This window comes from Manis pentadactyla, chromosome 4 (genome assembly GCF_030020395.1).
Source record: "Manis pentadactyla isolate mManPen7 chromosome 4, mManPen7.hap1, whole genome shotgun sequence".
Taxonomy (NCBI): domain Eukaryota; kingdom Metazoa; phylum Chordata; class Mammalia; order Pholidota; family Manidae; genus Manis; species Manis pentadactyla.
Window position 1 is genome coordinate 107,155,322 of NC_080022.1, and position 24,277 is coordinate 107,179,598.

General features: G+C 43.5%; 1 protein-coding gene across 4 annotated transcripts in view; it reads right to left on the bottom strand.

The window, feature by feature from the left end:
• TBX15 (T-box transcription factor 15) overlaps positions 1-24,277 on the bottom strand; it is a 118,784-nt gene that overhangs the window by 80,932 nt on the left and 13,575 nt on the right. The window lies entirely within an intron of this gene.

Sequence of the window (24,277 nt, forward strand, 5' to 3'; positions counted from 1 at the left end):
GTGGAACAGAGAAGCACATTTCCTGTGGCTTCCCAGAAAGGAGAAGCTTCTCTGCATCTCTCCTGCTCTCCAAGAAAAGATTCAGCAACTCAGAGATAGGCAAGATGACTGCAGCCCTGTCCCTGGAGCTGAAGAGTCCCTGGAGCAAAACTAAAGTTGGAGAGAGAAAGGAAAACAAAGAAGAGAGAGAGGAAAGGCAGAGCAAGGGAGAGGAATGTTGCAGGAACTGTGGGGTTTGAGTGAGGCAGCATGGGGGTCCCCCCAGCTATTTCTGCCTCTGCCTTTGGCAGCTCTCCATCTTGCTGTGTTTACGGACCTGATGTGGCTTTCCACCCAAGTATACACACTAGGCTTGCCCTAGAAAACTTGCCACCTTCCACACAGGTCAGGTTTCATCTGATTCACACCAGGAAGCTCTGGTTTCAAGAGCCCAAAGCATTTTTGCAACAGAATGCAAACCATCATGCACATCAGATGCAGAGAACACCTGAAGCTTTGCACTGCCTTGCACCTGCATCCTTGCAGCCAGCACCTCCTCACCTTTGAATTGAGCGAACAGATTCAATGACTGACCTTCCCCTTCCCCAGGCTTTGTTGTCTACACCTTCCCACTTTCCATGACCCCAGAAGAGGGAGCCAGTCTCCAAAAGCACCAAAGTTTGCATGACAAGGTAGGGTGACCAGACGGCCAGCCAAATTGGTGGTGCAGGGGAGGGCTGCAGGGATATCTGCCAGAGCAGGAAGCTCAGGATTGTGATTTACAGGGCAGGACACAGCCTCCCAGGCAGGCTGGTGTATGCACCAGCACTTTCCCTCAGGATCAGGCCTCATGTTCCAAAGCTGAGCAGGTGTGAGGAAATAAGGACAAGTGGCCACTCTGACTCTATCATACCAAATTTTTGCTACTTATTGCTTTGGAGGGAGAGAGTAGTGGCAAGATCCAAGGCCTGGTCACCACAGCAGTGGCTTAAAGTGCAATGTAATCAACCTGGACTTGACCCAACCCATCCTCTTGGTGTGAGAGAGGAACAATTTGCCACTGCAGCTGTCATGGACACTAGGCAACCGTAGCCAGAGACCTGCAGGCAGCAGTGGCAGGAGAGACTGCGAGCAAAAGGAGGAGGATGGCAGTGGTTCTGGACTGTGGGGACAGCAGGAGAGGGCTGGCCCCACAGGGACTGGGAATTCAGGCAAGGTCTTACTTCACACAAGCCCTGCTTCTAAGAAACCTGTTAAGAATCAGGAGACTAAAAAGTGACCTCCTGGTTCCTTCCCAAACCAGGCTGAGTCAGGTGTCTCTGCTCTGTGCTCTCACAGACTCTGTGCACACTCCTCTGGAGCACTCATCACCCTGTAGTATAGTTACCTGTTTACATCTCTGTCTTTTTGAGAGCAGGGACTGCGTTTATTCACCCTTCTGCCACCCATCACCCAGTAGTCTATCTGCTACTGGGTTAATGCTTATTAAATGAATGAATGAACTACTGCTCTGATAAAAGTATGATTCATTCCCTCCACTGTGATGTAAAGCAGTCTGTGTTTGCGCAGCCCAAGTTGGAATAAGGCAGCCATCTTTGCTGGAGCCAAGGAGCGTTCCTCAGGGTTTGTTCATCACTGCCATGCAGCCTAACCTACCCTGACTAAATTCTGACCTCCCCATCCTTACCATTCCCTTCCCACACTTTGTCATCTACGTACTATTGTCACATGAATCTTCCTAAGGCATACCCCTGATGACAATACATCTGCTAACATTTATTGATCACTAACTATGGATGACTTTCTGTAATCTTATAACAAAGCTTCATAGATAAGGAAACTGAAGTCAAGAGAAGTAAAGCAACCTGCCCAAGTTTTCAGAACCAGTAAAGAACAAAGTCACAGTTCAAACCAGTCTAAGCGCAATACCACTATTCTCCTCCAAATTTTGCTCCAAAAACCCACTTAATTAAAGCCTTTGTGCCTAGATTTTAAAGTCCTTAGAGCAGAGACTATTCCTCATCATCTGTATACCGTAAGTACTCAATAAATAGCTGTTGAATTTAATTGAATGGACTATTTGTCTTAGGCCTTTTATAAAATAACCTGAAGAGCTAGTGCATGGGTCAAAGAAAATATAAGCACTAGGACAGAATAAGCAACATGGATCACAGCTGTTTGCAGCCATTCTTCTGGGAAAGGTGGGAAGAGTCATGTAGGAACCATACTCTGGGCCTCCCTCCAGGCTTTTCCAGTGGTTCCAATTCTTTCCTACAACAGGAAGGGATAAACACCCTTCATATATTTCCTCTCACCCGCAAATGCTAGGAAAATAGTAACACTAATTAGTTGTAACAAGGTGTTCATTTCACACAGTTCTCAGCAGGTTGTCCTGCTGTTCTTTGAAATGGTCTGGAAACAGCCTTGATTTTAAACATCTGAAGATAATTGAACCAAAGTTGCACCCAGAAACCCTGAGTGACATACCTTTTATTCTCTCCCTTACTAACAAGAAATGTTTGCTGCCATTTCTTATTTACTCAACACCTTGAAAGCCTCCGGCACTGATGACTTGCACCCCAGGATCCTAAAAGAATAAGTTAAAGTAATGATTGGTAATAAGTGAGGAGGAGAGAAGCCTGGGAGACTAAACAAAACCCTATGCCTGCTTGAACTGAATAAGGAATTTCCCTACAGACTTATATACTTAGACTCTGTACCTGGGAAAAACAGGGAAACTGCAGGGAGAGCTCAAGAGATTTTATGACAAGATCAATTTGCAAACATTTTTCAAAGACAAGGATATCAGTTAGCAAAGATGGAAACATTTTCTAATATACTGTTGGAAAGTGGGTGGGAAAATAGCCTGTCATAATCTGTGGGTGGAAGTCCAAGTTGCACAACCTTTTTTGGAGGGTAACTTCGGAACACCCATCAAAACTTTAAATGACATGACTTCAACCATACAACTCTACTTCTAGAATTTATTCTATAAATCCTATCATAAGACTTCCCAAAGATATTCAAATGACTGAAAACAACCTAAAGTTCCACTAACATTGGTTCTATAAAAATTATGATAGATCTGCACAATGGAATACTCTGTGACTTTTAAAACAGCAGGAAGGGAGCAACCTGTATGTCTAACAATCTCCAGCATAACAGTTTGAAACTAAAGTCATAAAATTCAAAGTACTGTGTGTGTTATGCTATGCCACAATTTGTGTTTTAATTTTAAAGGCATATATATGTATATACACATATGTGTGCATGTATCTGTAATGACTCATATACATCACTCATGTAATGACTCACATATATCATACATATAGATGGAATGGTGCAAAAGAAACTGGTAATGGTGATTGACCCTGGGATGATTAACTAGGAAACTAAGGATAGGAGATTACTTTTAACTTTATGCTTTTCAGTGATTACTTTATGTGCTGTGGGAATTGTTGAATACATGCACAGATTATATCAATTCTTAAAAAATTTATAAGCAAAAGAAAAGAATAAGTAACAACTGTCATAGCCTGTTAGAGAATCTAACAGGTATAGAGGTAACCAGAGGCCCAACCCTAGAAGATGGTACATAATGATCACTGTCACTCAGCAAATTGGATTTAACAAATAGTGCAGAGCAGGTCCCCTGGACCTACTGGGCAGCAGCAGAGGAAACACAAAGGTAAACTTCTGGGCCCAGAAACACTGGCTTCTCAAAAAGAATGAATTAAACCCTCCACATGACTACCACATGCCTATAGGCTCCTCAGCCAGACCCCTGTAGAATATATGTTAAGCATTTATTGCAAGGCAGGGATGGTTTGAGGACTGGAGATACAGACATAAAGAAGACAGACTCCTGACCTATATAGGAAATGCCAGATCTCATAAGGGGATACATGAACAAATAATTGTTCTCCAGTATCATCATTACCATAGTCTACTGGAGGTACTAGCAAAGTGCCAGAGGAGAAAAGCAAAATGCTCAGCCCTGTGATACTTAGAGCATCAGCCTTCAAATACAGATTCACCAAATACCAAGGTAAACAGACTAACAACAATTGCTCACAACACTGCACATTTATTTGTTAAGGAATCTACAAGTGATTGGTAGAAGCTTTCTGTAACAGAATATTATCAACATATTCCTTTGGTATTGTTTTGATTTAGTCAAGCCTCTCATTGAATAATTTCAAAACTAAAGGACCAAAAATTACCCTATAATTGGTGGTCATTTTGGATTTCATAATAGTAACACTGCGTAAAAAATGAAATGCCAACTGGGTAAAAGAAGAAATGACCTGAAAGTAGCAGCATTATGAGGCAAAATTTCAATCAGAATAACTTCAAATAATATGTTCACCAACAAGCTCAGGTTTTATGTTCTCCATGTGTCTGACCAACATAGCTGTATTCCATCAAAAAAACCCTTCATCTTCTAATTCGGTGGATCACATCCATCAGTTAAGTGAAGGAGACAGACAAGTACAAGATAAAATAAACAAAGCACTTGCTTAAAGCCTGTAGACAAAAGAAAAGGTTAACCAAGTGTTTCACTTTTAGACCTGTGTTTTATTCAACTTGGTGTTTCACTCAAGTCTAAATATCATTCTAAGAGTTGCAAATGCTGGGCAAAGCTCCCTAAGTTAGCCTGCATAAAATTAAATTTAATTCTAATTTAATTCACTTCCAGAGTGGTATTCTGTTGCCAATGTTAAAACCCTGAAGGAGTTTCATTCTCTATGACCTCTACAATAAAAACAAGTTATATTTGCCACAACCAGAAAAACATCCTGAGCTTCATTTGCCTAGGGAGCCTGTAATCAGATATTACTTACTACCTCACATTATTTCAATAACCACAAGTTTTCATTCCTATTAAAACAAAAAGTAATTTTTCTAACCTTGCTACAATAATGAATGCTCTCAGTTATGACTATTTATTTGGGTGCTGATAGAACAATACAGTTTTAAAAATACAGGTTCACAGCACTCCTATCATATGCCAGACAGGCACTAACCAGTCCCTTGTCTCCTAGGCATTCCTAAGGAAAACAGTGGTTTCTGAAGGTGGTTGCCCATCAAAACCATCTGAGGCCTTCTCACAGACTTCATCTCCTCCTCCCTGCCCAGACCTCCTGAAAGTCTCCACATTGGGACTCCAGGATGTATCCTCCAGGTACATTGAGCAGTCAGCTTAGTACAGAATCTTGTTTGGTATGGGGGGTCCTCAGGAAGCAAATCAGAGGAGAAGAGTTGGTCACAGTGAGGGTTTAACAGTTTCCGAGCAAATCAAGGACATTTGCTATTCATTAGCTAAGATAGTATCAATGAATCAATCATGTTTTGGGTGTAATGGCATTGCATTTAGGTCAGAAAATGACCCCTTTTTGAGTCTACTCAATACTGAAGTACTTAGTAGTGAAATGACACAAAGTTTTTGGTTTGCTTTAAAATACTCCAGAAAAAAAAAAAAACAGTGGTGGGAGACAAGTGCACCAAAGATATTGATGGCACTAGAGGTAGGTTATGAGTTCATGAGGGTTTGTGGTACTTTCATATTGAAAGATTTTCATAATAAAATGTTTTTAATTGTCTGAAAGAGAACAGTAATACCCAGAGCCAGTTTTTGCCATACAAGGCTAGTTTCCACTGCCTCTAAAAGATAGCTGGCTGCATTCTCCCCCATTTACATGCAGAAATAAGGATGCAGGGAGGGCAAATGATTTACCTGTATTGCCAGTTGCCAGCTGCTGAAAGGTGCCTGACGTTTTTTCCTTGTAGGAGCCTTTGCACTCAGTGTTCTTCTCTGAAAATAGAATTAGGCCCTTTCCTTAGCCATGACTTAAACAACGTTTTCAAAGTTGACCTTTGTAAAGTATTTTGAATTTTTCTTCAAGAAATTCCCTGAAACTGGACACTTATATTATCAAGCAGAAATGCACTGAATCTGTGAGCTTAGCAATGCAGGAGGTAAAATCCAAGTCACCAAGGATACAAAATGAGTCCATTTTCAAGCACCAACAAAAATACAGAATCTGGCATAGGAAGATATGACTTACTTTTAATAAATTTGGTATATAAAAATCTGGCATTACCAAAGTAATAGGGATTTATTTTCATTTTTATCAATGGATTTTTTTTCCCCTCCATAGCATTTCACTCTAGAACACCTAAAAACAACAAACAACTTTATACACTGGAAAGTAAGTTTATCATCGAAAAATCCTATGAATGCATTTGGTGAAAATTCACCCACTTCCAAGTGTGAGGTATAGCAGTGCCCAACTATAAGTCTCCTGGCTAAAATTATAGTGTATGATTTATTTACTGGAACTATGCAGGTATTAAAAGCATTGGTACTGACAGTATTTGTATTCATAGGTAAACAGGCTGTTTTGTTTATAGGGCCAGTTGAAAGAAGGAAAAACTTAGGAGCTCTAAACATGGAAAATCGTTTGAAGGACTGGTGGCTCTTGTTCGGTCTCTGGAAAAAGGGTGTTGGTGCTATACTTCCCACCTAAAGAAAAGCCCATGATGTGGATGTTGGCTTCCAGTCTGCAATGAATGTGGTCCCTAAACCAGGCACAGGGAGCCTCTCTGTTTGCCCAGACTCCCTTCCAGATCAAGAGAACAGGCCTCAAACTAAATCTTGAAAACCAGGCACTTCAACCTTTTTTGGAAAGTATAAATGTGGGTGAGATCAGAAAGTTACTTTTCCGTATCTCCCTAAGATAGAATGTCCATTTATCACAATCAATGCAACACCTAGGAGAGATTGTTAACAAAATCTGGGTTAAAGAGAAGCTCTCTTACAAATTACGAAAGGCAGCTGGCATAGTGGTCAGAACACGTCTTTCCCCAGAGTATCTGCAGCTGAGTTCCTTAGCATCCTGGACAAATGTACTTACTCCCTGGACCTTAGCTCAGCTCAAAGGAGAGGCCTCACATGGAATCCTGTAACTCAAGATCCTCCCATCTTCTTCACTCAACAGGGCCACATCTTTGTGAAACAGCAAAGAAGGGATCTTGACTGGTGTGATTACTACAGGGGCCATACAGCAGTGACCTTGTGGGGTTATTGATCCTGGCCTAGACCATGAGAGACCGTAAGGGAGGCCTATCATTTAAGGGTCAGGCCTATCATTAGTTAAGGGTCAGGATGCCAATAAATGAAAAATGAATTTTTATACCTCTTATTGGCAATACATACTCCTTAAGATGCTCTTCAGCATCTAAAGAGCCCTGTTGTCCTTTAGAGCTGTGCAAATATGGTCCTTCATGACCTACAGCTGGATCTTAGTGAACTGCCACGTGCCCACTTCCTAGGTCTGAGTTCCTGAGACATATTCTCTCTCTAAAGGGGATCCATAATAAGAACTCTGTTGAAACAGTGAACTCCCAAAAGACACCAGGACATTGAACAATTCCTAGGGTCTGTTGGCTATTAACATTTAGAGGTCCACAAAGAAGCATCTTCATGATTCAGGATCAAAGATACTCAACTAGAGAAAGCCAGACTCACAATCAACCTGCTTGTTTACTTATAAAGTGCAGAGAAGCTCTGTTTTCCCACAACATAAAGCTCAAGGCATCAACTTGCCCCAGGTCTGTTGCTCTCCATGTAACTTTGTCTCTACTCTGCTGTGGTGACAGTTCAGCAACGACTTGGGAGCCACCAGCCCTGAAGAACCCATAATGACCCTGCCCTGGTCCCAGGAACCAGCCACTGCTGTGGGCATGGTAACTGAAAACCGAAACAAAGACAAGTTTGGAGAGACTTTTCCTCCAAAGCAAGTTCCAACTCCACACAGCAGTGAGGCAGGTCATAAGACACAAAGGATGAAAAGAAATAGCAAAGTGAGGTTCTTTTCTCCTTGAAGATCTGAGTCATACCCAGGAAAGTAGTAAGGACTTTACATATAACTTCATAGGTACCAAAAAGTACCTGGTACTTTGTGTATCGCTGTCCCTGACTCTTCTTTATGACAGTACTGGTTCTGAAATGCATTCTCACAGAGCTCCCTCAGCCTTCCATCTTGCTCAAAGATACCTTGTGTTTCAGAGTGTTTTCTCCTTTTTCCTCCTAACAACTTGCCTCCTCCCCCATCGTGAGACTCAGCCCTAAACTGGGACCTCCTGTCAGTTCACTCACATATTCCCACTGCCAGTCGAGGAACAGCCAGAAGAATTCTTATCATTCTGCTTCAGTTTATCCCAACTCTACTTTCTCAGGCAAACTCATGCAATCTGTCTTTGATTTAAAGATATTTTTACACTTCTGTTTAACACTGGGGATTTTAAGATCGCCTTTTATTCTATTTCTTTTTCTCCCTTGCTGGGCAGAAAACAGGGGCTGCCATGAACATAAGGCCTGAAAAAGATAGGGGCAAAATTACTCCCATGAACTAATTTTGCTTCTAATTGCATTAAAATTCTCCTCAATCAGGAGAGTTCTGAAATAGACTGCACACAGAGAGCATTCAGCAATTTCTAGCTACAAAAATGCCTTGTTAATAGTACAATTAGATACCCTTTCCTTCTTAATAAAACCCAGCAGCTTAGCTCCATTTGAGAGAGAGACTCCAGTGCATAGAGATATCAATTGACACGTCCCAAGATCACACTTAAAGGCAGCTGTTGGCAGATGCCTCATGCTGGGCCTCCAGGACAATATTGAAGCCAAATCATCTGTAAAGTGGCTGTGGTGGTTACAAAACCCATCAAAAACTCAGACTAAAGTTTGACAGCTACCAATTCAGTTTAACAAAGTTTCATGGAGTGCACACGGAGATTCAAAGGTAGTAAGACATGGTGCTCTCCAGGGTTTTCAGTCTAATCAGCTTATAAAACAAATATGTACTCGGAAAAGTTATCACTCAAGGAAAAATGTGTTAAATGTCATAAAAAAGGTACAAAGTATTAATTCCTATAGATTTCTGCTTTACCCCTTCTTCAGTGATCTATTTTTAAAATGTACAAAAGCTCAATCAAAAGCACTGTGTGTGTACACATGTACAGAAGTAGCCACAGAACAGAGACAGCCAAAGTCACCACCACCTCGACTACAGACATCAGTTGCTCAAGAGTCTTGTAACAGGACAATGTAGCAAGACAGTGAGAAGCTAACAGGTATATATCTTGCCAAGCAAAGAAAGGACTAAAGTCAAATTACTGGCCTGTTGGTAATGTGAAGTGTGCTGGGATTCTCTGAAGCTGAAGGCAGGACAGGAGTCTTGCTCAGAAATGGTTGCATCATCTTACTTGATGAAGACTTCCTCTCCGGAGGAGATTGCTGATGATGATGGTCAGTGGGGGACCCCTGTACTTTTATCATCTTGGCTCCACCTTTGAGAGCTGCAAGGTACTTGGGTGAGACTTCTTTGTGACTATAAAATCACAGAAGTGCCCTGGTGCCATTTTGAGGGAAAATCATAGGGAGATTGGTGAAAGAGGAGCTCCCTATAGCAGACTCCAAGTGAAGATAAAGCTTGTGGCAACTGAGAACCTTCTCCTATTACAGTACTACCCATACTGTATGTGAGCTTTGCATGGACATATGTAATTTTCTTCTGAAGTCATTGTATATTTGAATCTGTACATCATGTCAATTAATGTGTATATCAAATTGCCCTTTCTCGTCTTGGAATATTTGTCATATTACATGATTAAAATGGGTTTTGAAAGTAGGATGAACTTTCTTCCGAAGAAATTTTAGGAGGGGAGGAGGAGGAGAGTGCTGAAGACAGAAGGAGGAGCAGGAGCACCTGTATGGAGGGTGAGAGGAGGTCAACCTGTGTGCAAAGGGAAGGAAAACGGTCTCAAAAGGACATCTGTACTCTCACGTTTATTGCAGCATTAGTCATGGAATCTAAGATATGAAAACACTGAGTGTCCATCTATATGTATCTATATATAAATGCATAAAGGTATTATATATGGATGTCTGTGTTTGTGTGTATATATATACATACACACATACATATGAATATTATGCAGCCATGAGAAAGAAGGAAATTCTGCCATTTACCACAAAATGGATGAAACTTGAAGGCATTATGCTAAGTGAAGTAAGTCAGACAGAGAAAGACAAACCCTATATGATCTCACTTACATGTGGTATCTAGAAAAGGCAAACTCAGAAACAGAGTGGAATGTGATCACCAGGGGCTAGGAGTAGGGGAACTTGGAGATGTTAAAGAGTATAAACTTACACTTAGAAAATGAATAAGTTCTGGAGATCCATTGTACAGCACTGTGATTATAGTCAACAATATTGTGTCATATACTTTGAAGTTGCTAAGAGACTAGATCTTAAATATTCTCACCACAGAAGATAATCATACTGCAATATGTAAATGGTCAAATCAACACACTGAACACCTTAAACTTATGCAAGATATATGTCAATTTTTTTTTTCAGTCAGTCTGTGTAAAGGGATGTGTGCTATGAATAGGGTAGCAGTGGAGGTAAGCCAGGATAAGTAGAGATTAAAAGGGTGGTTCAGGATGCTCCTGTCTGACACTCATCAAAAGGTTTCTCATAAGGACACTGAAGAGTTTCTGAGCTACCCCAATTCACCAGAAGTATAATATGAGCAAGGTAGACAGACAATAATATCGAGCACATTCCATTTGTCTGGCACTGTGCCAAGCATTTGACATTTGTTCTCTCACTCAGTTCTTACAACAAACAGCCCTGCAGCAGGCTTTATTACCCTCATTTCACATGTGTGTAACTGAGGCACAGACTTACATCACTTGCCCAAAGTCGCACAGCCAGAACCACGTGCTTGTGCCAGGTAGCCCTGAACCCAGCCCCGCTTACTTCTTCGCTGTGCAGGGCTGCCTGTTTGGCTCCCATCTGGTGTCTTAGTTTCTCATACCAGCCAGTTTTTCTGCTTCCAGGATATGAAGGACCATCTGCTTCTATAACAGTCACCCTCACTTCCCAACAGAGACTATCCAGTGCAGTGAGGGTTAGTACTCAGCTGACAAGATGATGGACCAAAAACAACCCTTGATGCTGGGTTAAAACCTTTGAAAAGTCTACCTACACATTTGCCCAAAAATTTCCCTTGCAATAAAGCCAGATCTGTCATTCTCAACACTCACCAGAATGAGCCATGCAGCTGTGGAGGCCTAACAATTTGGGCAGGAAAACAGACAGGCAAAGAAAGAGAAGAATGCAGTCAAGCCCCAAGGAAAAAATGTTAACATCCGGAACCAATTCACCCACACAGGCTGGAGGACCGTTACACCCAGCTCTCCATAACACTGCTCAACAACTTCCCCACCTTCCCTACACACACACACACACACACACACACACACACACACACACACACACACTTGCCAGGGCTTGGTTTACTAAATGCTTACCCCTACAGCAGTCAAACTGTCCCATGTCTGTAGGAAGCACTTCCTGTAGTACCTACCACCCATTCAGAATATCACAGAGATACCTTAAATCCCTGTGACATCACAGTCTGATCTGGGTAGTGCACAGTTGCACCAGATGGGATATAATGTTCCCAGGATTAATGCTAGTCATGTAACCAGTGCTCTGAACTGGAGGAAAAGGAAATGGCCAAGGTCTGGCTGGTTTCATATCTTGCAGAATCTACACTTCTAATTGGATGGATCTCATGAGTGAGATCCAGGAAATCACCCTAGACCACAGCATTCATCTCATCCTCCGCTACACTCTGTATTTCAAGTATTTGGCTCCACTTGGGAAAGGAAATGGGCCCACAGATTCATGTGCTGCAAGAGCATATCACATCTTATCCATCGCTGTCTGCCCAGGGTGGGGCAGGCCATAGGAAACACAAAGCTTTAAAACAGAGATGGACTTTACATCTTTCTCTTTGGAGCTCCTAAAAGCCACATTTTTGTGACTGGGCACAACAGACAGGAATATGATAGACCTTACAGTTAAACAGCCGAGCAAAGTGTTAATGCTACAATCCACACACTTTAACCTGGGTGTGGTTTTCCTCCAAATCCCTGTTGGAGACATCAGACTTCCTAAGAGAGGAAGGCTCCTTGCAGAGGGAGAGAAACTGATGGAAAGACAGTGAACAGGTGTGCCAAACCCCCCTGAAATCCTGGTAAGTTCCCCAACACTCACTGCAGAGATCACATCTACTTACAGTGTGTTAGAAAAGTAGAGGAGCACAGGGTGTGTATTCAGGATGAGAGATTTCTGCAAATAACTGATACCAAACAAGGCTGCTCTAAATAGAGCTGTTACAAAATAAATGAATCAGAGCAGTCACTCAGAAGTTAAAGTTAAAGCCACGACCCTGAGAGCTGGTGTACTTGCTGTGGGTCCTCAAGGCGGTTTCCTAATCCTCGGGTATTAAGAAGAAGCCACTGTGGAAATCAGAACCTCTTCCTTTGTAAATTCAATCCATGGCAAAGGGATTTCAGCTGTAATTGCTGAATTTGAAAAAATCAACAGTACTTAGGATTGCACAAATTGCTCGTCACTGCAACTGATACATTTCTAAGCTGTTCCATTTTGAATCAATTACCAATAAGATTCCATCTATCCTATTATGAATGGAGAAAGGAATGGGTAAAACAGAGCAGCAAAAGGTTCCCTTGAATTTCACTGCATGAGAAGATTTAGAATGAGGACGTTTTAGATCAAATTGAATATGTAGCCACCACATTTCAGATACTGAGATTCTCGTGCATTAAAGTCAAAGAAAAGGAAGTAGTGTTGGGAAGGCTACACATGCCCCTTTCCAAAGACCATAGCTTAGAAATTCAACATCATAGCACTGTCACACAGATGCTTCTACTAGCAGGATTGGAGAAGGCACCTGAAGGCTAGAGAGACTAATAACAGTAAGAAAGGAAGAGAGAGATCCAGAAATTGTAAATGACTCTCATTTATAATTTAATAATTTCTGTCTGGGGAGACAGCAGGGGCAGCAAGCATAAATTTCCATCTATGAAGTTCAGAGTTCTCCTTAGAGCACTGAAGAGTCTTCTATAGGGGGAGGCAATTTAGTCTAGTGGTTAAGGACATTGCCTCTGGAGCCACACAGGGCAGGGTTTAAGTTCGGACAAGTCACTTATATAGACTGGAGCTGTGTGACTACTGGCAGGTTATTTAACCTGTTTGGGCCTCGATTTCCTCACCTGTAAAATGGTGAAACAAGTATTTCTTTTCAAGGACCACTGGGGTAAACACAATGAGAGGATGTGAATAAATCCATTAGTGTAGTGCCTGGCTCGGGGTAACCCTCAATCCATGACAGTTCTTATTGGTTAGTATTGTGGGCACTCTGAAATTAGAGGATGTTTATGAGATTGGAGAAGCATAGAAACATCTGTCTTGGAAATAAAATACAGGACAAAAAGTCTGTTTGGAAGACTGAGACCTAAACTCCAGCCAGAGCAGAGCAGCTCCCACCTCAGCCGGATGGTCAGGCAGGACCTGCGCTCTGCTGACAAGGGCACTGGGCTACTGAAGAAGGCCTCCAGGGGTTCATTCTTCTGTGCTTATTCCCCCAGGAATGCAACTTCTCCCTCTGCTGCCAGAAATCAATATAAACAAAGTCTAGGGTGTAATTAGCTTTTTCTTTTTTAAATAGTGATCAAATCAAGGCTTCTGTTTTCTGGAAGGAAGAAAACTGTGCAAAACTGTTCAGCCAGATGTGAGTTCTAACACAATGGCTGAGCTTCTGCTGTTCCCCTAAAAAAAGATTTTCTACTCCATTCTTCCTGACAGTCAGCTTAGTAATAGATTTTCCTTTAATTTAGTCCCTTTGCTCCCTTTTTTTTTAACTCAACAGCACACCTACCATTTTTTTTTTTTTATTGCTGCAGTCCCAACTAATTGGTGCAACTAGTTCATTTTGCCTGAAACACCTTGGGGATCATCAGAATACAGGCTTCATAAACAAAAACCTTATAAAAATGAATCTTCCTTACTTCCTGTACTATAAAAACCTGACCTCTTTGGGATTTCTGGGCTCCAGGTAAAAATACCAGAAACTAACCAGAGAAACATGGTTGTGTTATTCCACTTCCTGCATCCAGAAAGACGCCTCTGTCCTCTAACAGCTGAGCTCCTAGGGAGCTGGTAAAGCTGAAGCACCCCAACCCCACACTCTGCCCACCCACTCTTCCTACCAAATGTTGGCTGGCTGAAGCCTTTCCTCCCTCAGATGCTCACTCAGGTGCTGGCTTTTTGCCTCAGTGGAATCTTGAATAGGAACAGCTCTCAAAGTCTAATTTGACTTGATTAACCACTTGTACTCAGATTCTGTGCCGCTATTTCTAACCACAGATTATACACCAAGTGTGGATCCCACTTCAAATCCCAAACATTTCATTTAAAACAAAAGACTGGAACGGAGGGGTGGGGCTGATGTAGATTACAATCTGTAACAATTTCTTATCCAAGCTGGTCACTGAGTTGAGTAATCATTATCAATTCAATTGATAGCAATAATAAGCACTTCCATTGTTCCTTTATGCACACTATTTTATTTAATCTTCATAACTACCTTTTGATGAATATTTACTACAAGTTTACTATTACAATTTCACAGATGCAGAAACTAGGGTTGGGAGAGATTAAATAATTTTCCCAAGGTCATACAACTAGCAAGTGTTGAAACCAGGGTTGGAACCAGGAACAAGCTGTCTAACCCCCTAGAGCCTGAACTTTTAACCACTATACTGTATCATTCATTTATTCATTAAACCAAATAGATATGATAACATAATAAAAAGAATAACTATTTTACAACAATGTTGCAGGATATACATATACATATATATAGTTGTACATTATTTGGAATACATGCATTTTACACATATAATATATATACAGCTTAGCACACAGCTAAAACATAGTGTTCAATAAATGTTGCTACTTGTTATCCTTGTTCTTGTGTTACCATTTTCATTATATTTTATTATTTACTAAGTGTTTGCTCTGTGCCAGCTAAAGTCCTTGCTCTATAGTAATTTATAAGGTAGTAGTGAGAGGATGACCAGTAAATCCACACTCTCCTTGACTGAAGTCTGCATAGGCACTAGGGCTGCAGAAAACAGAGGCATCAAATAAGGGTAAGGAGCTGTCACTGGGGTTTGAAGCCCAGCTGTAGGAGTCTATAAGGAAATAAAGTAAAGTCCCACAAGATGGAAACATGAGAAACCTCCTAGGTGTGTGCTGGGCTGTTTTTTGTCTGACCCTGCCCTCAAGTTCAGCAGCTATGAATAGAGGTCTTGAATGCAAGCTGTCTTCTGATCTATCTTGTTGACAAGCGTTTTGCCTGTTACTAAGTCATCATTTTAGCATTCTCACATCTCTGCCAGATCAAGATCTCAGTTTAGCAGACTAGACATGGAAAATAGTTACTAGTGCTTTCCATCAGGTTCAAACAGTAATGAGGGGCCACCGAATTTTTTGAGGGGGGAGAAGGCTCTACCAATTCAGTTTACTAGTGATGAGGTTGCTTTACTCAGTCTTCACTTTCAAATCCATAGAGTTTTTCCAGCTATTTCTGGGAATGGTACAAAAATGTTCACAGCATAAATTACCTACATTTTCTGTAAATTCACTAATGCCATAGAATTCTTTAGGCAGGAGGGTCCTGAGGGTTCACACAAGCAACAACTGGTTACATCAAACACAAAGGACTAGAAATCACTGATCCAGGACTTCTGAACATGTGATATTAATCTAAAAACTTTTCAAGAGCTTTATGGAAGCTCTTAATTCTAGCTGTAAAAACGTTTTTTTTTTTCCTTAGGCCTTGTGCTATTACTGTTACTTTCTAAAACTGCAGTAAAACTTCCCATGTTCCAACGAAGTAAGAGATGAGTAAAATGATGGCCAGGGTGCATTTAGGAGAAAATGTTAATATTTTTAAGTTAGCAGGATCACAGAATCTTATAGCTAAGGGGGCCTCAGGTGTCATTTGAGCTCCTTTCCTTCATTTCACAAACCAAGAACTGAGGGCCTCATCAGTGGCTATGAAACAACTTTATTTTTTGAACATTTATGTGTCTGCCTTTAAAATAAATATCCCTAGTTCCAACATTAATAACAAAGCTAGCACTAGAATCTAGGTCTAATTTAAGCTAGTTTAGCCCTCTTCATACTAGAATACGTGCATATAATCTAGAATATGAGGGCTTGTGTTAAAAGCTTTGTAGTACAGTGAAGACTCATAGATATGCACGTAAGCAGTTAAGGTTTCTGAAGTGTTTTACAATTTATTATTCCTCGGCAAGCTTACTTGTATGATTAATTTCTAACGAAACCTTTTTTTCTTCCTAAATACTGCAGTGCATAGGTATATAACCCTTCCCCACTTTGCTGCAAAAATAAAGAAATCAAATTATTAGGCTTCTGAATTGAGGAAGCTTTATCAAATCCAGGGAAAGCATTGCTGTGTTCATAACCTCTTACTGGCACAAGTGTTTGCTCCCCACCCCACCCCCACTGTGAAAATCAGTTACTTATTTTGCAGGAACAAGAATGCAAGTCCTGAGCCACCCAAGTCACCTAACCCCTAGGTTACACTTCCGGGCCCTGGGGCCCGGTGCGATTGTCGCTTTGGAGCATGGATGCTTCAAGGCAGGACTATCCTTTCAGCTAACACTGAGCCCAATAAGGGTTATTCCCTCCTGCTTCTTACAGAACATAACCATTTCTCAATGACTAGCAGTCATTTCCGAATATACTTTGTAAAATTGGGTGGTTTCTTCCTCTTTTTGAAAATTTATTTTTAGGAAAACTATCACTTCATTGTATTTAATCTCCAAGAACAGCATGAAGGACAATTATTTGCTGTCCTTTTGTCTGGATGGGCAGTGCAGGGTCTCTGGGCTGGGTGCCTCTCAAAACGACAGAGTGACTTTCCTTTTCAACAGACTGGCTATGATATTTACTGACCCTGGAATTACCCATTTGGAAATGGTTAGGGATTAAAAGTTCTTCAGGCCGTGGGATTCTTGGTTTCTAATTGCTAATGTTTGAAGTCAGTTTGATTCCTTGGAAATTTGTTCAGCCTGATGAAAGCAAAAGCCCAAACTCCCCTCAGGGCGAGAGGTGTAAGATCCTTGGGTTCCGTTTGTTTGGGCTTTTTTCCCGGTTTTTTTTTTTTTTAGGTCTTTCACCAAGGCCTTCCCGATTACCCCTAAATCCCCACATTTCTCTAGGATGTAATTAGAGCTGAGAAGGACACAGACCAGCTCTCAGGATTCTGGCCTCCCTGCTTTCAAAGACCTCGCGCGCGGCAACCCACGGTGCACGCGGCCGCGCAGCCCAGCGGGCCGGGCCGGGCCCCGCGCGCGATAGCAGGGACTGGGGCAGAGCGAACCCAGGCCTGGCGGCCCTGACCCGGCTGCCGCTCCCGCCCCGAGGCTCCGCCAAGGCTGAGGCCAGGGCCCGAATGCGGGCAGACGCAGCCGCGGCCCAATTCTATGGCTTGTGAAGGTCACCCGGGCTGCCTTATTTTCCCAGGGGTAGTTTCACCGGAAGAGGTGCAATCCCAATTCCTCCCTTGGTGAAAGGTCCTCTGAGAATTGTTTGAGAGGGGAAGAATATGGTCGTTTTCAACGTGTGTGTAGAAAGTGGGGGAAGGAAACAGGATGTTGGGTTCAATCTGTTGAGAAATAGGCGCTATAACTCATGGCTCCCAGCTACTTATAGAATAATAATCTCTAACGATCCCCTGCAAGGGAACTCTACTGTTATCTGTAGTAGTTGGTTTTTTAAAGCAGGCTGTATTAGTATATTACTTGTGCAATTCAGAAAGAGGTTGTTTTTTTTTTAATCCTCTGAAGTGTGTGGCAATTTTTAAAGTCAGCTCATTTGAACCTTGGAACTATATTGAAAAAAATGTAAAAGAGAAGATTTTTGCATGTATTTTCTATGTTCTTAAATTATTTTCCCAAAATCAGAGTTTCTGTCATTTTTCTATTAACCATTATGATTATCCAGATTTCTCTTAAAAGTTTGCATAACTCTCTGCATAGAGTAACATGAAATTATCCTTCAGAATACAAGGTAGCACTCTACCTGTCCAAAATGAAGATGGCATTATTCACAAAATTAATGCCAAATTTAGTTAGAACAATTTCCACTCTCACTGTTCTTTTAAATTGCATCTGTACAGTCTTATTTTCTGGTGTTTTTTTCTTAGACTTTGGTCAAAAACATTAATTAATTTGAGAGTTAAGTGAAAACATCAATACTTTAGAAGTTTCACATCTGGGATTCTCTTGAATTGTCAGATGATAACTAAAGATAAAATTTCTGGTCCCAAAATTTTAGGTGTTCCCAATTTGTTAAACGAGCCACTCACACATAACACACAGCAGTTTGTTTTCTCAGAAATAATATCTATGTCCCATTCAGAACTGTGGTGTTCACACATAAATTTGTGTCTAAACACATATACTGGAATATGCTCTTTAACACACTTTATACACTTACATATAAAAGGCAAAGCTACATCTTGGCTAATAAAAAGAATACAGAGTAAAAAGTATCCATTGCAAGACCTATTTTCATTTCTGGTATCAAAAGCTTATCATTACTTTGGAGTCAGCAAAATATCACACTCAAAGTGAAGCCCTTAATGGCAATGAATAAATGTTGATTTGTCATCACCAGTTGCTTGAATTCCCTACCTCTTCCCATTTCACCGGTGGTCCTCCCTCCAGAGTCTCATTTTCCACCCTGCACTTAAAGCAAGGGCTTCACTTAAATTAGCTAATGATTATCCTTGCCCAAACAAGTGTAAACAGGTCCTAATTTATAAATTTGCTACTTGCAGCTCCCAGAGCAGACCCTGAGTATCTCAGTCATGCATTTAAAAATTCGAGGCTCACTAGAAACCAGAAAAAGCAAAGCAAAAATAAACCTCATGGATGAGAGAAAGAAGGGGGAAAGATTCCACATTCCACCAGTTCCCTGCTTTTCCCTGTGGAAACGTGTCCCAAAAGGTCAAAACTAGAAAACCACTTAAATATTTTCTCCTGCTGAGCTGCTTTGTCTTTGTCTTTTGAGAGTAAGAGAGCAATAACCACTGCACTCCCAGAATAATCATTAGATGGATTTCTGCATTTCCAGAAAGGAGAGTGAAATGCTAACTTGCTCTTTATCCCTGTGGAATATGCACAATTCAATTCAGGCCTGCTTTTCTTTCTTTCTTTAATCTACAGTCACCTAGAGAAGGAATTTGCAGATCTAAAGAGTAATCATTTTTCTCCTGGATGAGAGAACTAAACTTCTAACAGAGCCCATAATCAGAATCTCAAAAAAAGTGCTCTCATCTTATTAATATTATGTTTTGGGCAATAGAGATGGTTGTAACAGACCTGGAATATTTCACTCTTTAATACTAGCAATGCCCTTAGAGAGGCTTGGATGAACAAAACGTTTCAGTCTTCTGAGCTGAAACGTACCTGTCCCTCTCTCTTCATGGCCTAACTTGAAGCATTAATGATGAGGGACTTGGCTGCATTAAACTCATGTCTACACATGCAAAAGAAAGTATACAAATTAATGGGGGAACACAAACCACCAATAGCCAATCATTTTAGTTTTGGCTCCCATGTTAGGCATTTCATATCATTCTTCACTTGCTCCTCACATGCCATGTGTAATTAATTAAAGAGATTTTAAACTAATTTTCCCTCATAATTAAAAGATGTTTGTGATACCATTTGAAGTAACTGGGAGGAGGGGGACAGAAAGGTGGCAGCGGGTATGTGTCAATATAATTTCAGTCTGAACTCCACTGTTAGGAATTTAATTCTCCATTCTCTCTGTATTAACGTCACCCCATGAATCTTTTTTCTGGTAGTTTCACCTATAAAATAAAAAAACGCAAAACGGCCATGTCTGAACCCAAATAAAGTGATCAATAAGAAATGGCGTTGGTCGGGTGGAGTATGGAACATGTGAATCTAGAATGGCTGCGCCTCTAGGCTGTGAGCTGATCTGTCTAGAAAAGGCTTCGCCGACCATTAGGCTTGTGCCTGCTGGACCAGTCTCTGTGGAGCAGAGGTTGGTGGTGGTGGGGCCAGGAGAGCGGCCACCCTGCACCGCACAGACGTGACGAGAAACACCCTTCCCCCACACTCTGGCTGGTTAGCCGTGCCTTCCGCAAGCATGTCGGGCTTCTGCGGCGCAGCGAGCGTGGAGGTTGGCGGGGAGAACTGCCCAAGTGTAAACCATAGCCGCTCCAGCTTCCTTCCATCACAGTCCAACTCTGGGCAAAGGTTTTCCCCATTCCGCGTCCTCCCCACTGCCCTCCCACAGTTTGTTCCATCTATGGGACAGAGCAGGTCACATTATTTCCTTCTTCCTAGTGGCTTCTAGTGTGTCACTGCGTCAGGGCCGGAGTTTTACACAGAACTCCGTGACCCTCCTCACCGCCAGGGAGCCATTGTGGTGCGCGCTCCCTGCCCGGTACCTCCAAGGGACGCCTCATTTAGCCACCAACCGACCAGCGTGAGAAAAGGGCGTCTGGCAGTCGTCCCACAACGGTCCCCACCGGCCTGTGAAGAATTCAGATCTTGCTTACTCCCTCATTCTCCTACCCGCAAGGTCACTCACCAAAGGGGCAGGCACCGTGGAAGGCTGGAGCCTTACACACCTTACGTAGGCCCCACCCTTTGCTCCTCCGCGGGGCCCAGTGCTGGCACCGAGGTCCGCACCTCTGTACAGACGCACGCACCACCAAGGAACTAGAGGTCCTCACCCGGGACTCTATCCCAGGCATACACTTTGGCGTCTTGCTGCAAAGCACCCCCACACCTTCGCCCTGCGGCCCAAGCCCCGAACTGCGCCCTGGCTGGTGCTTGCCAGCTGAAGCACGTTCTCTACATGGGCCTTAAACTCATTGCTTTATCTCCTTTATTTAAAGTGTCAGTGAAGAGTCATTTCCTCCGTTTTGACCCTGTTTCCCTGTTGGGGGTGAAAGGTGGGCAGAGGAGTGATGTCAGGATAAAAACCGTGGAGTTTATGCAAACAAGCCATAAACTGGCAGATTAATTCGTGTGAACAGTTCTCCCTAATACAAAAGAAGTGCCCTGGGGGACTGAGCAGGCTTTTCCAGTCTCATTTCACCAGTGTGGCTCGGACGGGCGCGCGCGGGAGAAGGCGAGCTTCTGACGCATGCGACGTTAGCGCGGAGCGCTGCGCTGCCCGCGTGTTTGGGGGTAGGCCTGCTTTGTGTGCCCACCCGCGAGCGCTGCAACATCCTTAGGCCTCTGGAGCACCGCTGCTGCAAGGCTCAGGCCCGCGAGCTCTAGAAGGGAAATCCCTCCGCAGAAGGTTTGAATTATTTCGCTCCGCGGGAGACCCAGCCTCGGCCGCACTGGGCTGTGGATTTGGGCGGGAAAGGCCTAAACGGATCTGGGAAAGCCGGGTGGAGCGGAGCTGGGGTCTGAGCTCAGATGGCGCCGCCGGTGCCTGAAATACACTTCCAAGGCCTCAGCCGGAGCAGCTGTTGCGGGCGATCCAGGCTGGAAAGTTTTCTCCGTTGCTGCTTGGTGAGAGGCGGGGGCAGGCAGGCCCGAGAGCCAGGCTCCTCGGAGACCCTCCCCAGCTGGCGGCTGAGTCCTGGCTGCTTCTCCGAAAGAGAGGGAGTGCTGACCCGGGTGTAATAATTAGGGCACCTCACAGGCCTTTCTCCAAGGCTTTTCGGGCCTCGAGGTTTCTCAGGACCACCATGCTCGGTGGAAAATTTTGAAATACATATTGTGTGTCCTCTGATGTGTGAGTGCCTACGTTGCGCAGGCCGGGCTGGTCCCCCGCTGCTGCAGGTTGGCGCCCCAGGCTGCAGGAGCTCCGCGCCAACTAAAACCAGCTCTGTCCCGACTCAGAAAGAAAAACGGGCTGTGAAAAAGCAAAAGGCCACGTCTTTGAATAAAAAATAAACATTAAAATCTCACCTTTGGGTTGTCTTAGGATCCCGAGATTTTTGAAACTTGACTGGGGAGGGCTGAAAATGGGCGCACCAGTCAGAGAGAAGGGATGGTGAGAATGATAAATACAGTTGCTCTGTGCGGGTGTCCTGTGTACGTGTGCGTATTTGTTTAATCGTTCCTCAGTCCCAAGGCATTTTGGTTTTGTTGTCGTTTTGTTCTGTTTCTGACCTTTTCTCTGCGGCCTAAGGTCTAGCGCGCCGTGGGTTCTGATCGGAAAAAGACTTTATAAACAATCGTGAGGCCTAGCCCTGCAGAAACGTGGCCCTGGGCACAACTGAGTCGCCTGCGCCTCCTCTCTCACATCCCTAGCATACCCACACCTTTAAATGTGGCCCACTGTGTGTTTGTTAGAGCGCTATATTCAAGAAAAAAAAAATCAAGAAAGGCCTGCAGGGGACTCAGAGCCCGGGCCTTGCCTTCTGCTACCACCCAGGCTCAGAGTCCCGGCTCTGCGTCCTCCCGGACTGCTGCCGAGTCTCCACGCTACTGAGCTCTTTTTCTTAAATGTTTTCTCGTCCTACCTCCGGTTTGTAAGAAAGCCTTGGCCACTGCGGAGGCTCTAGTTTGGAGATCCCTTCAGCCTACGACGTGGCCAGGCCCCACCCGCGGAGCCTAGGTCCGCAGAAGGCCCGCGAGTGCTCTTTGCCTGTGACTCCTCCCGGACCTTTGCCCTACAAACATATTTCGTCTTCTCTAATCCAGAAGCATATCTCTAATTTTTTTTAAGCGATAAAGGTAATGGGTGGAGGTCAAGTGAACTCTCTGCTAGGTACAGGTCTATGTTAGAGCCTCATCCTACCCCTATCCTGCGGATGCGAGAGAACAGCATTCTGGACACCAGCTCCTGGCGTTCATATCCCTGGACTGATCTCTCCTTGCCCCAACCCCTCACTTTTCTCTCCTGATTTACGGCTGAGAAGATGGAAAAAGTAAACTTCGATTTGGGTGTCTGATTATGAGCCCCGGTGTTGGTCCTTTCAAAACATGCGACCCTAGACCGGCTCCTGGAGATCTGACCACTTCCTCAGAGAAAAGTACCCGCGGACAGGGCTCTGCCATGCGCAGTTGAATAACTTATGCTTTTCCTACTGCCGGGAAAATAGAATAACCTTCCAAATTGTGAGTTGTCATAAGGCCTGAAAGAACTTCCACTCAACTGTGTGAAGGCCCAAGCGAGATTCTGACAACAAATAAATGCAGTGAGGAAATAGGGTCTTGCCAGAGATGGGAAACACACATTAGCTACACAGTCCTTTCTGAATTGCCCACATAGGGGTCTGCGTGGACAGGCACCCACATCCAAATACAGGGAAAGACTTGAGCGGACGAAATAAATCTCCTTTTAATTTTCTTTTCATCGACTAATAAAAATAATTCCCCAGCACTAAACTCAAATACCGTAACGGGCCGCAAGAACACGGAGAATTCATAAAACTTTGTCTCCGCAAGTCATCCACTAATCGCGTTATTATTAGCCTCAGGAGCATGGAAATTGAACTGTCACTGCCGAAAGAGAAAATGTAAGCGACAGCTGTCCCTCCTTGGATCGGCCAGCTTTCCAGCCCCCAAGCTCCTGGGCCCAAGGCCGCCCCCATCCCGGCTTTCCGGCACGCTGACCCAGGTTTACTCCTCAGTCCTAGCTGGTCAGCAGAAGAACCTCCAGAACGGTTTTAGAAGTTGTGGCTGTAAAGTTTCTGAAACCGCTAAACCAAGCTGTGAGTGTGTGAGTGTGTGTGTGTGCGTGTGTGAGTGCGCGCGCGCGCGCAAGACTCTTCTGACAACAGCTGTTCCCTGGGGCTGTTTTGCACAGTTGAAATCTTGGCACTTAATACAAAACGTTAAGTTGTCCCCCGCCCTCCCAGGTTTCTCTTAAAATACAGACATCTACATCCGCCCCGTGTTTATATGTTGTGTGACTATAATCCGAGACAAAAAATCAATCTCACCGTTCCCCTCAAAGACAGAGATATGGGCCCTGAAGAGTGACTCAGGGCACGGGGAAGGGGTCTAACACATTCGTCTTTCCATAAATGCCAACGAAATTGAAATACAGTTATGCTCCCTCGTCGCTGGAGCAGGGGAAACACTACAATCTGAGTTCCAGAAAAGTTGGTGGGGGAAGGGCGAAGACCGACGTTGAAGGTTAAGTGGGAACTGGGCATTTCCCCAGACTGGGGTATGGGGCCGGGAACTCCACTCAGTCCTCCGCAGCCATCAGAAGCGAGACCCAGCCCCTCTCCGCTCCCGCTGTTGCCTGCGATCCTCATCAGTTCTAAACCCAAGGCCTGCAGCCCCTCAGCTGCGGGCACCA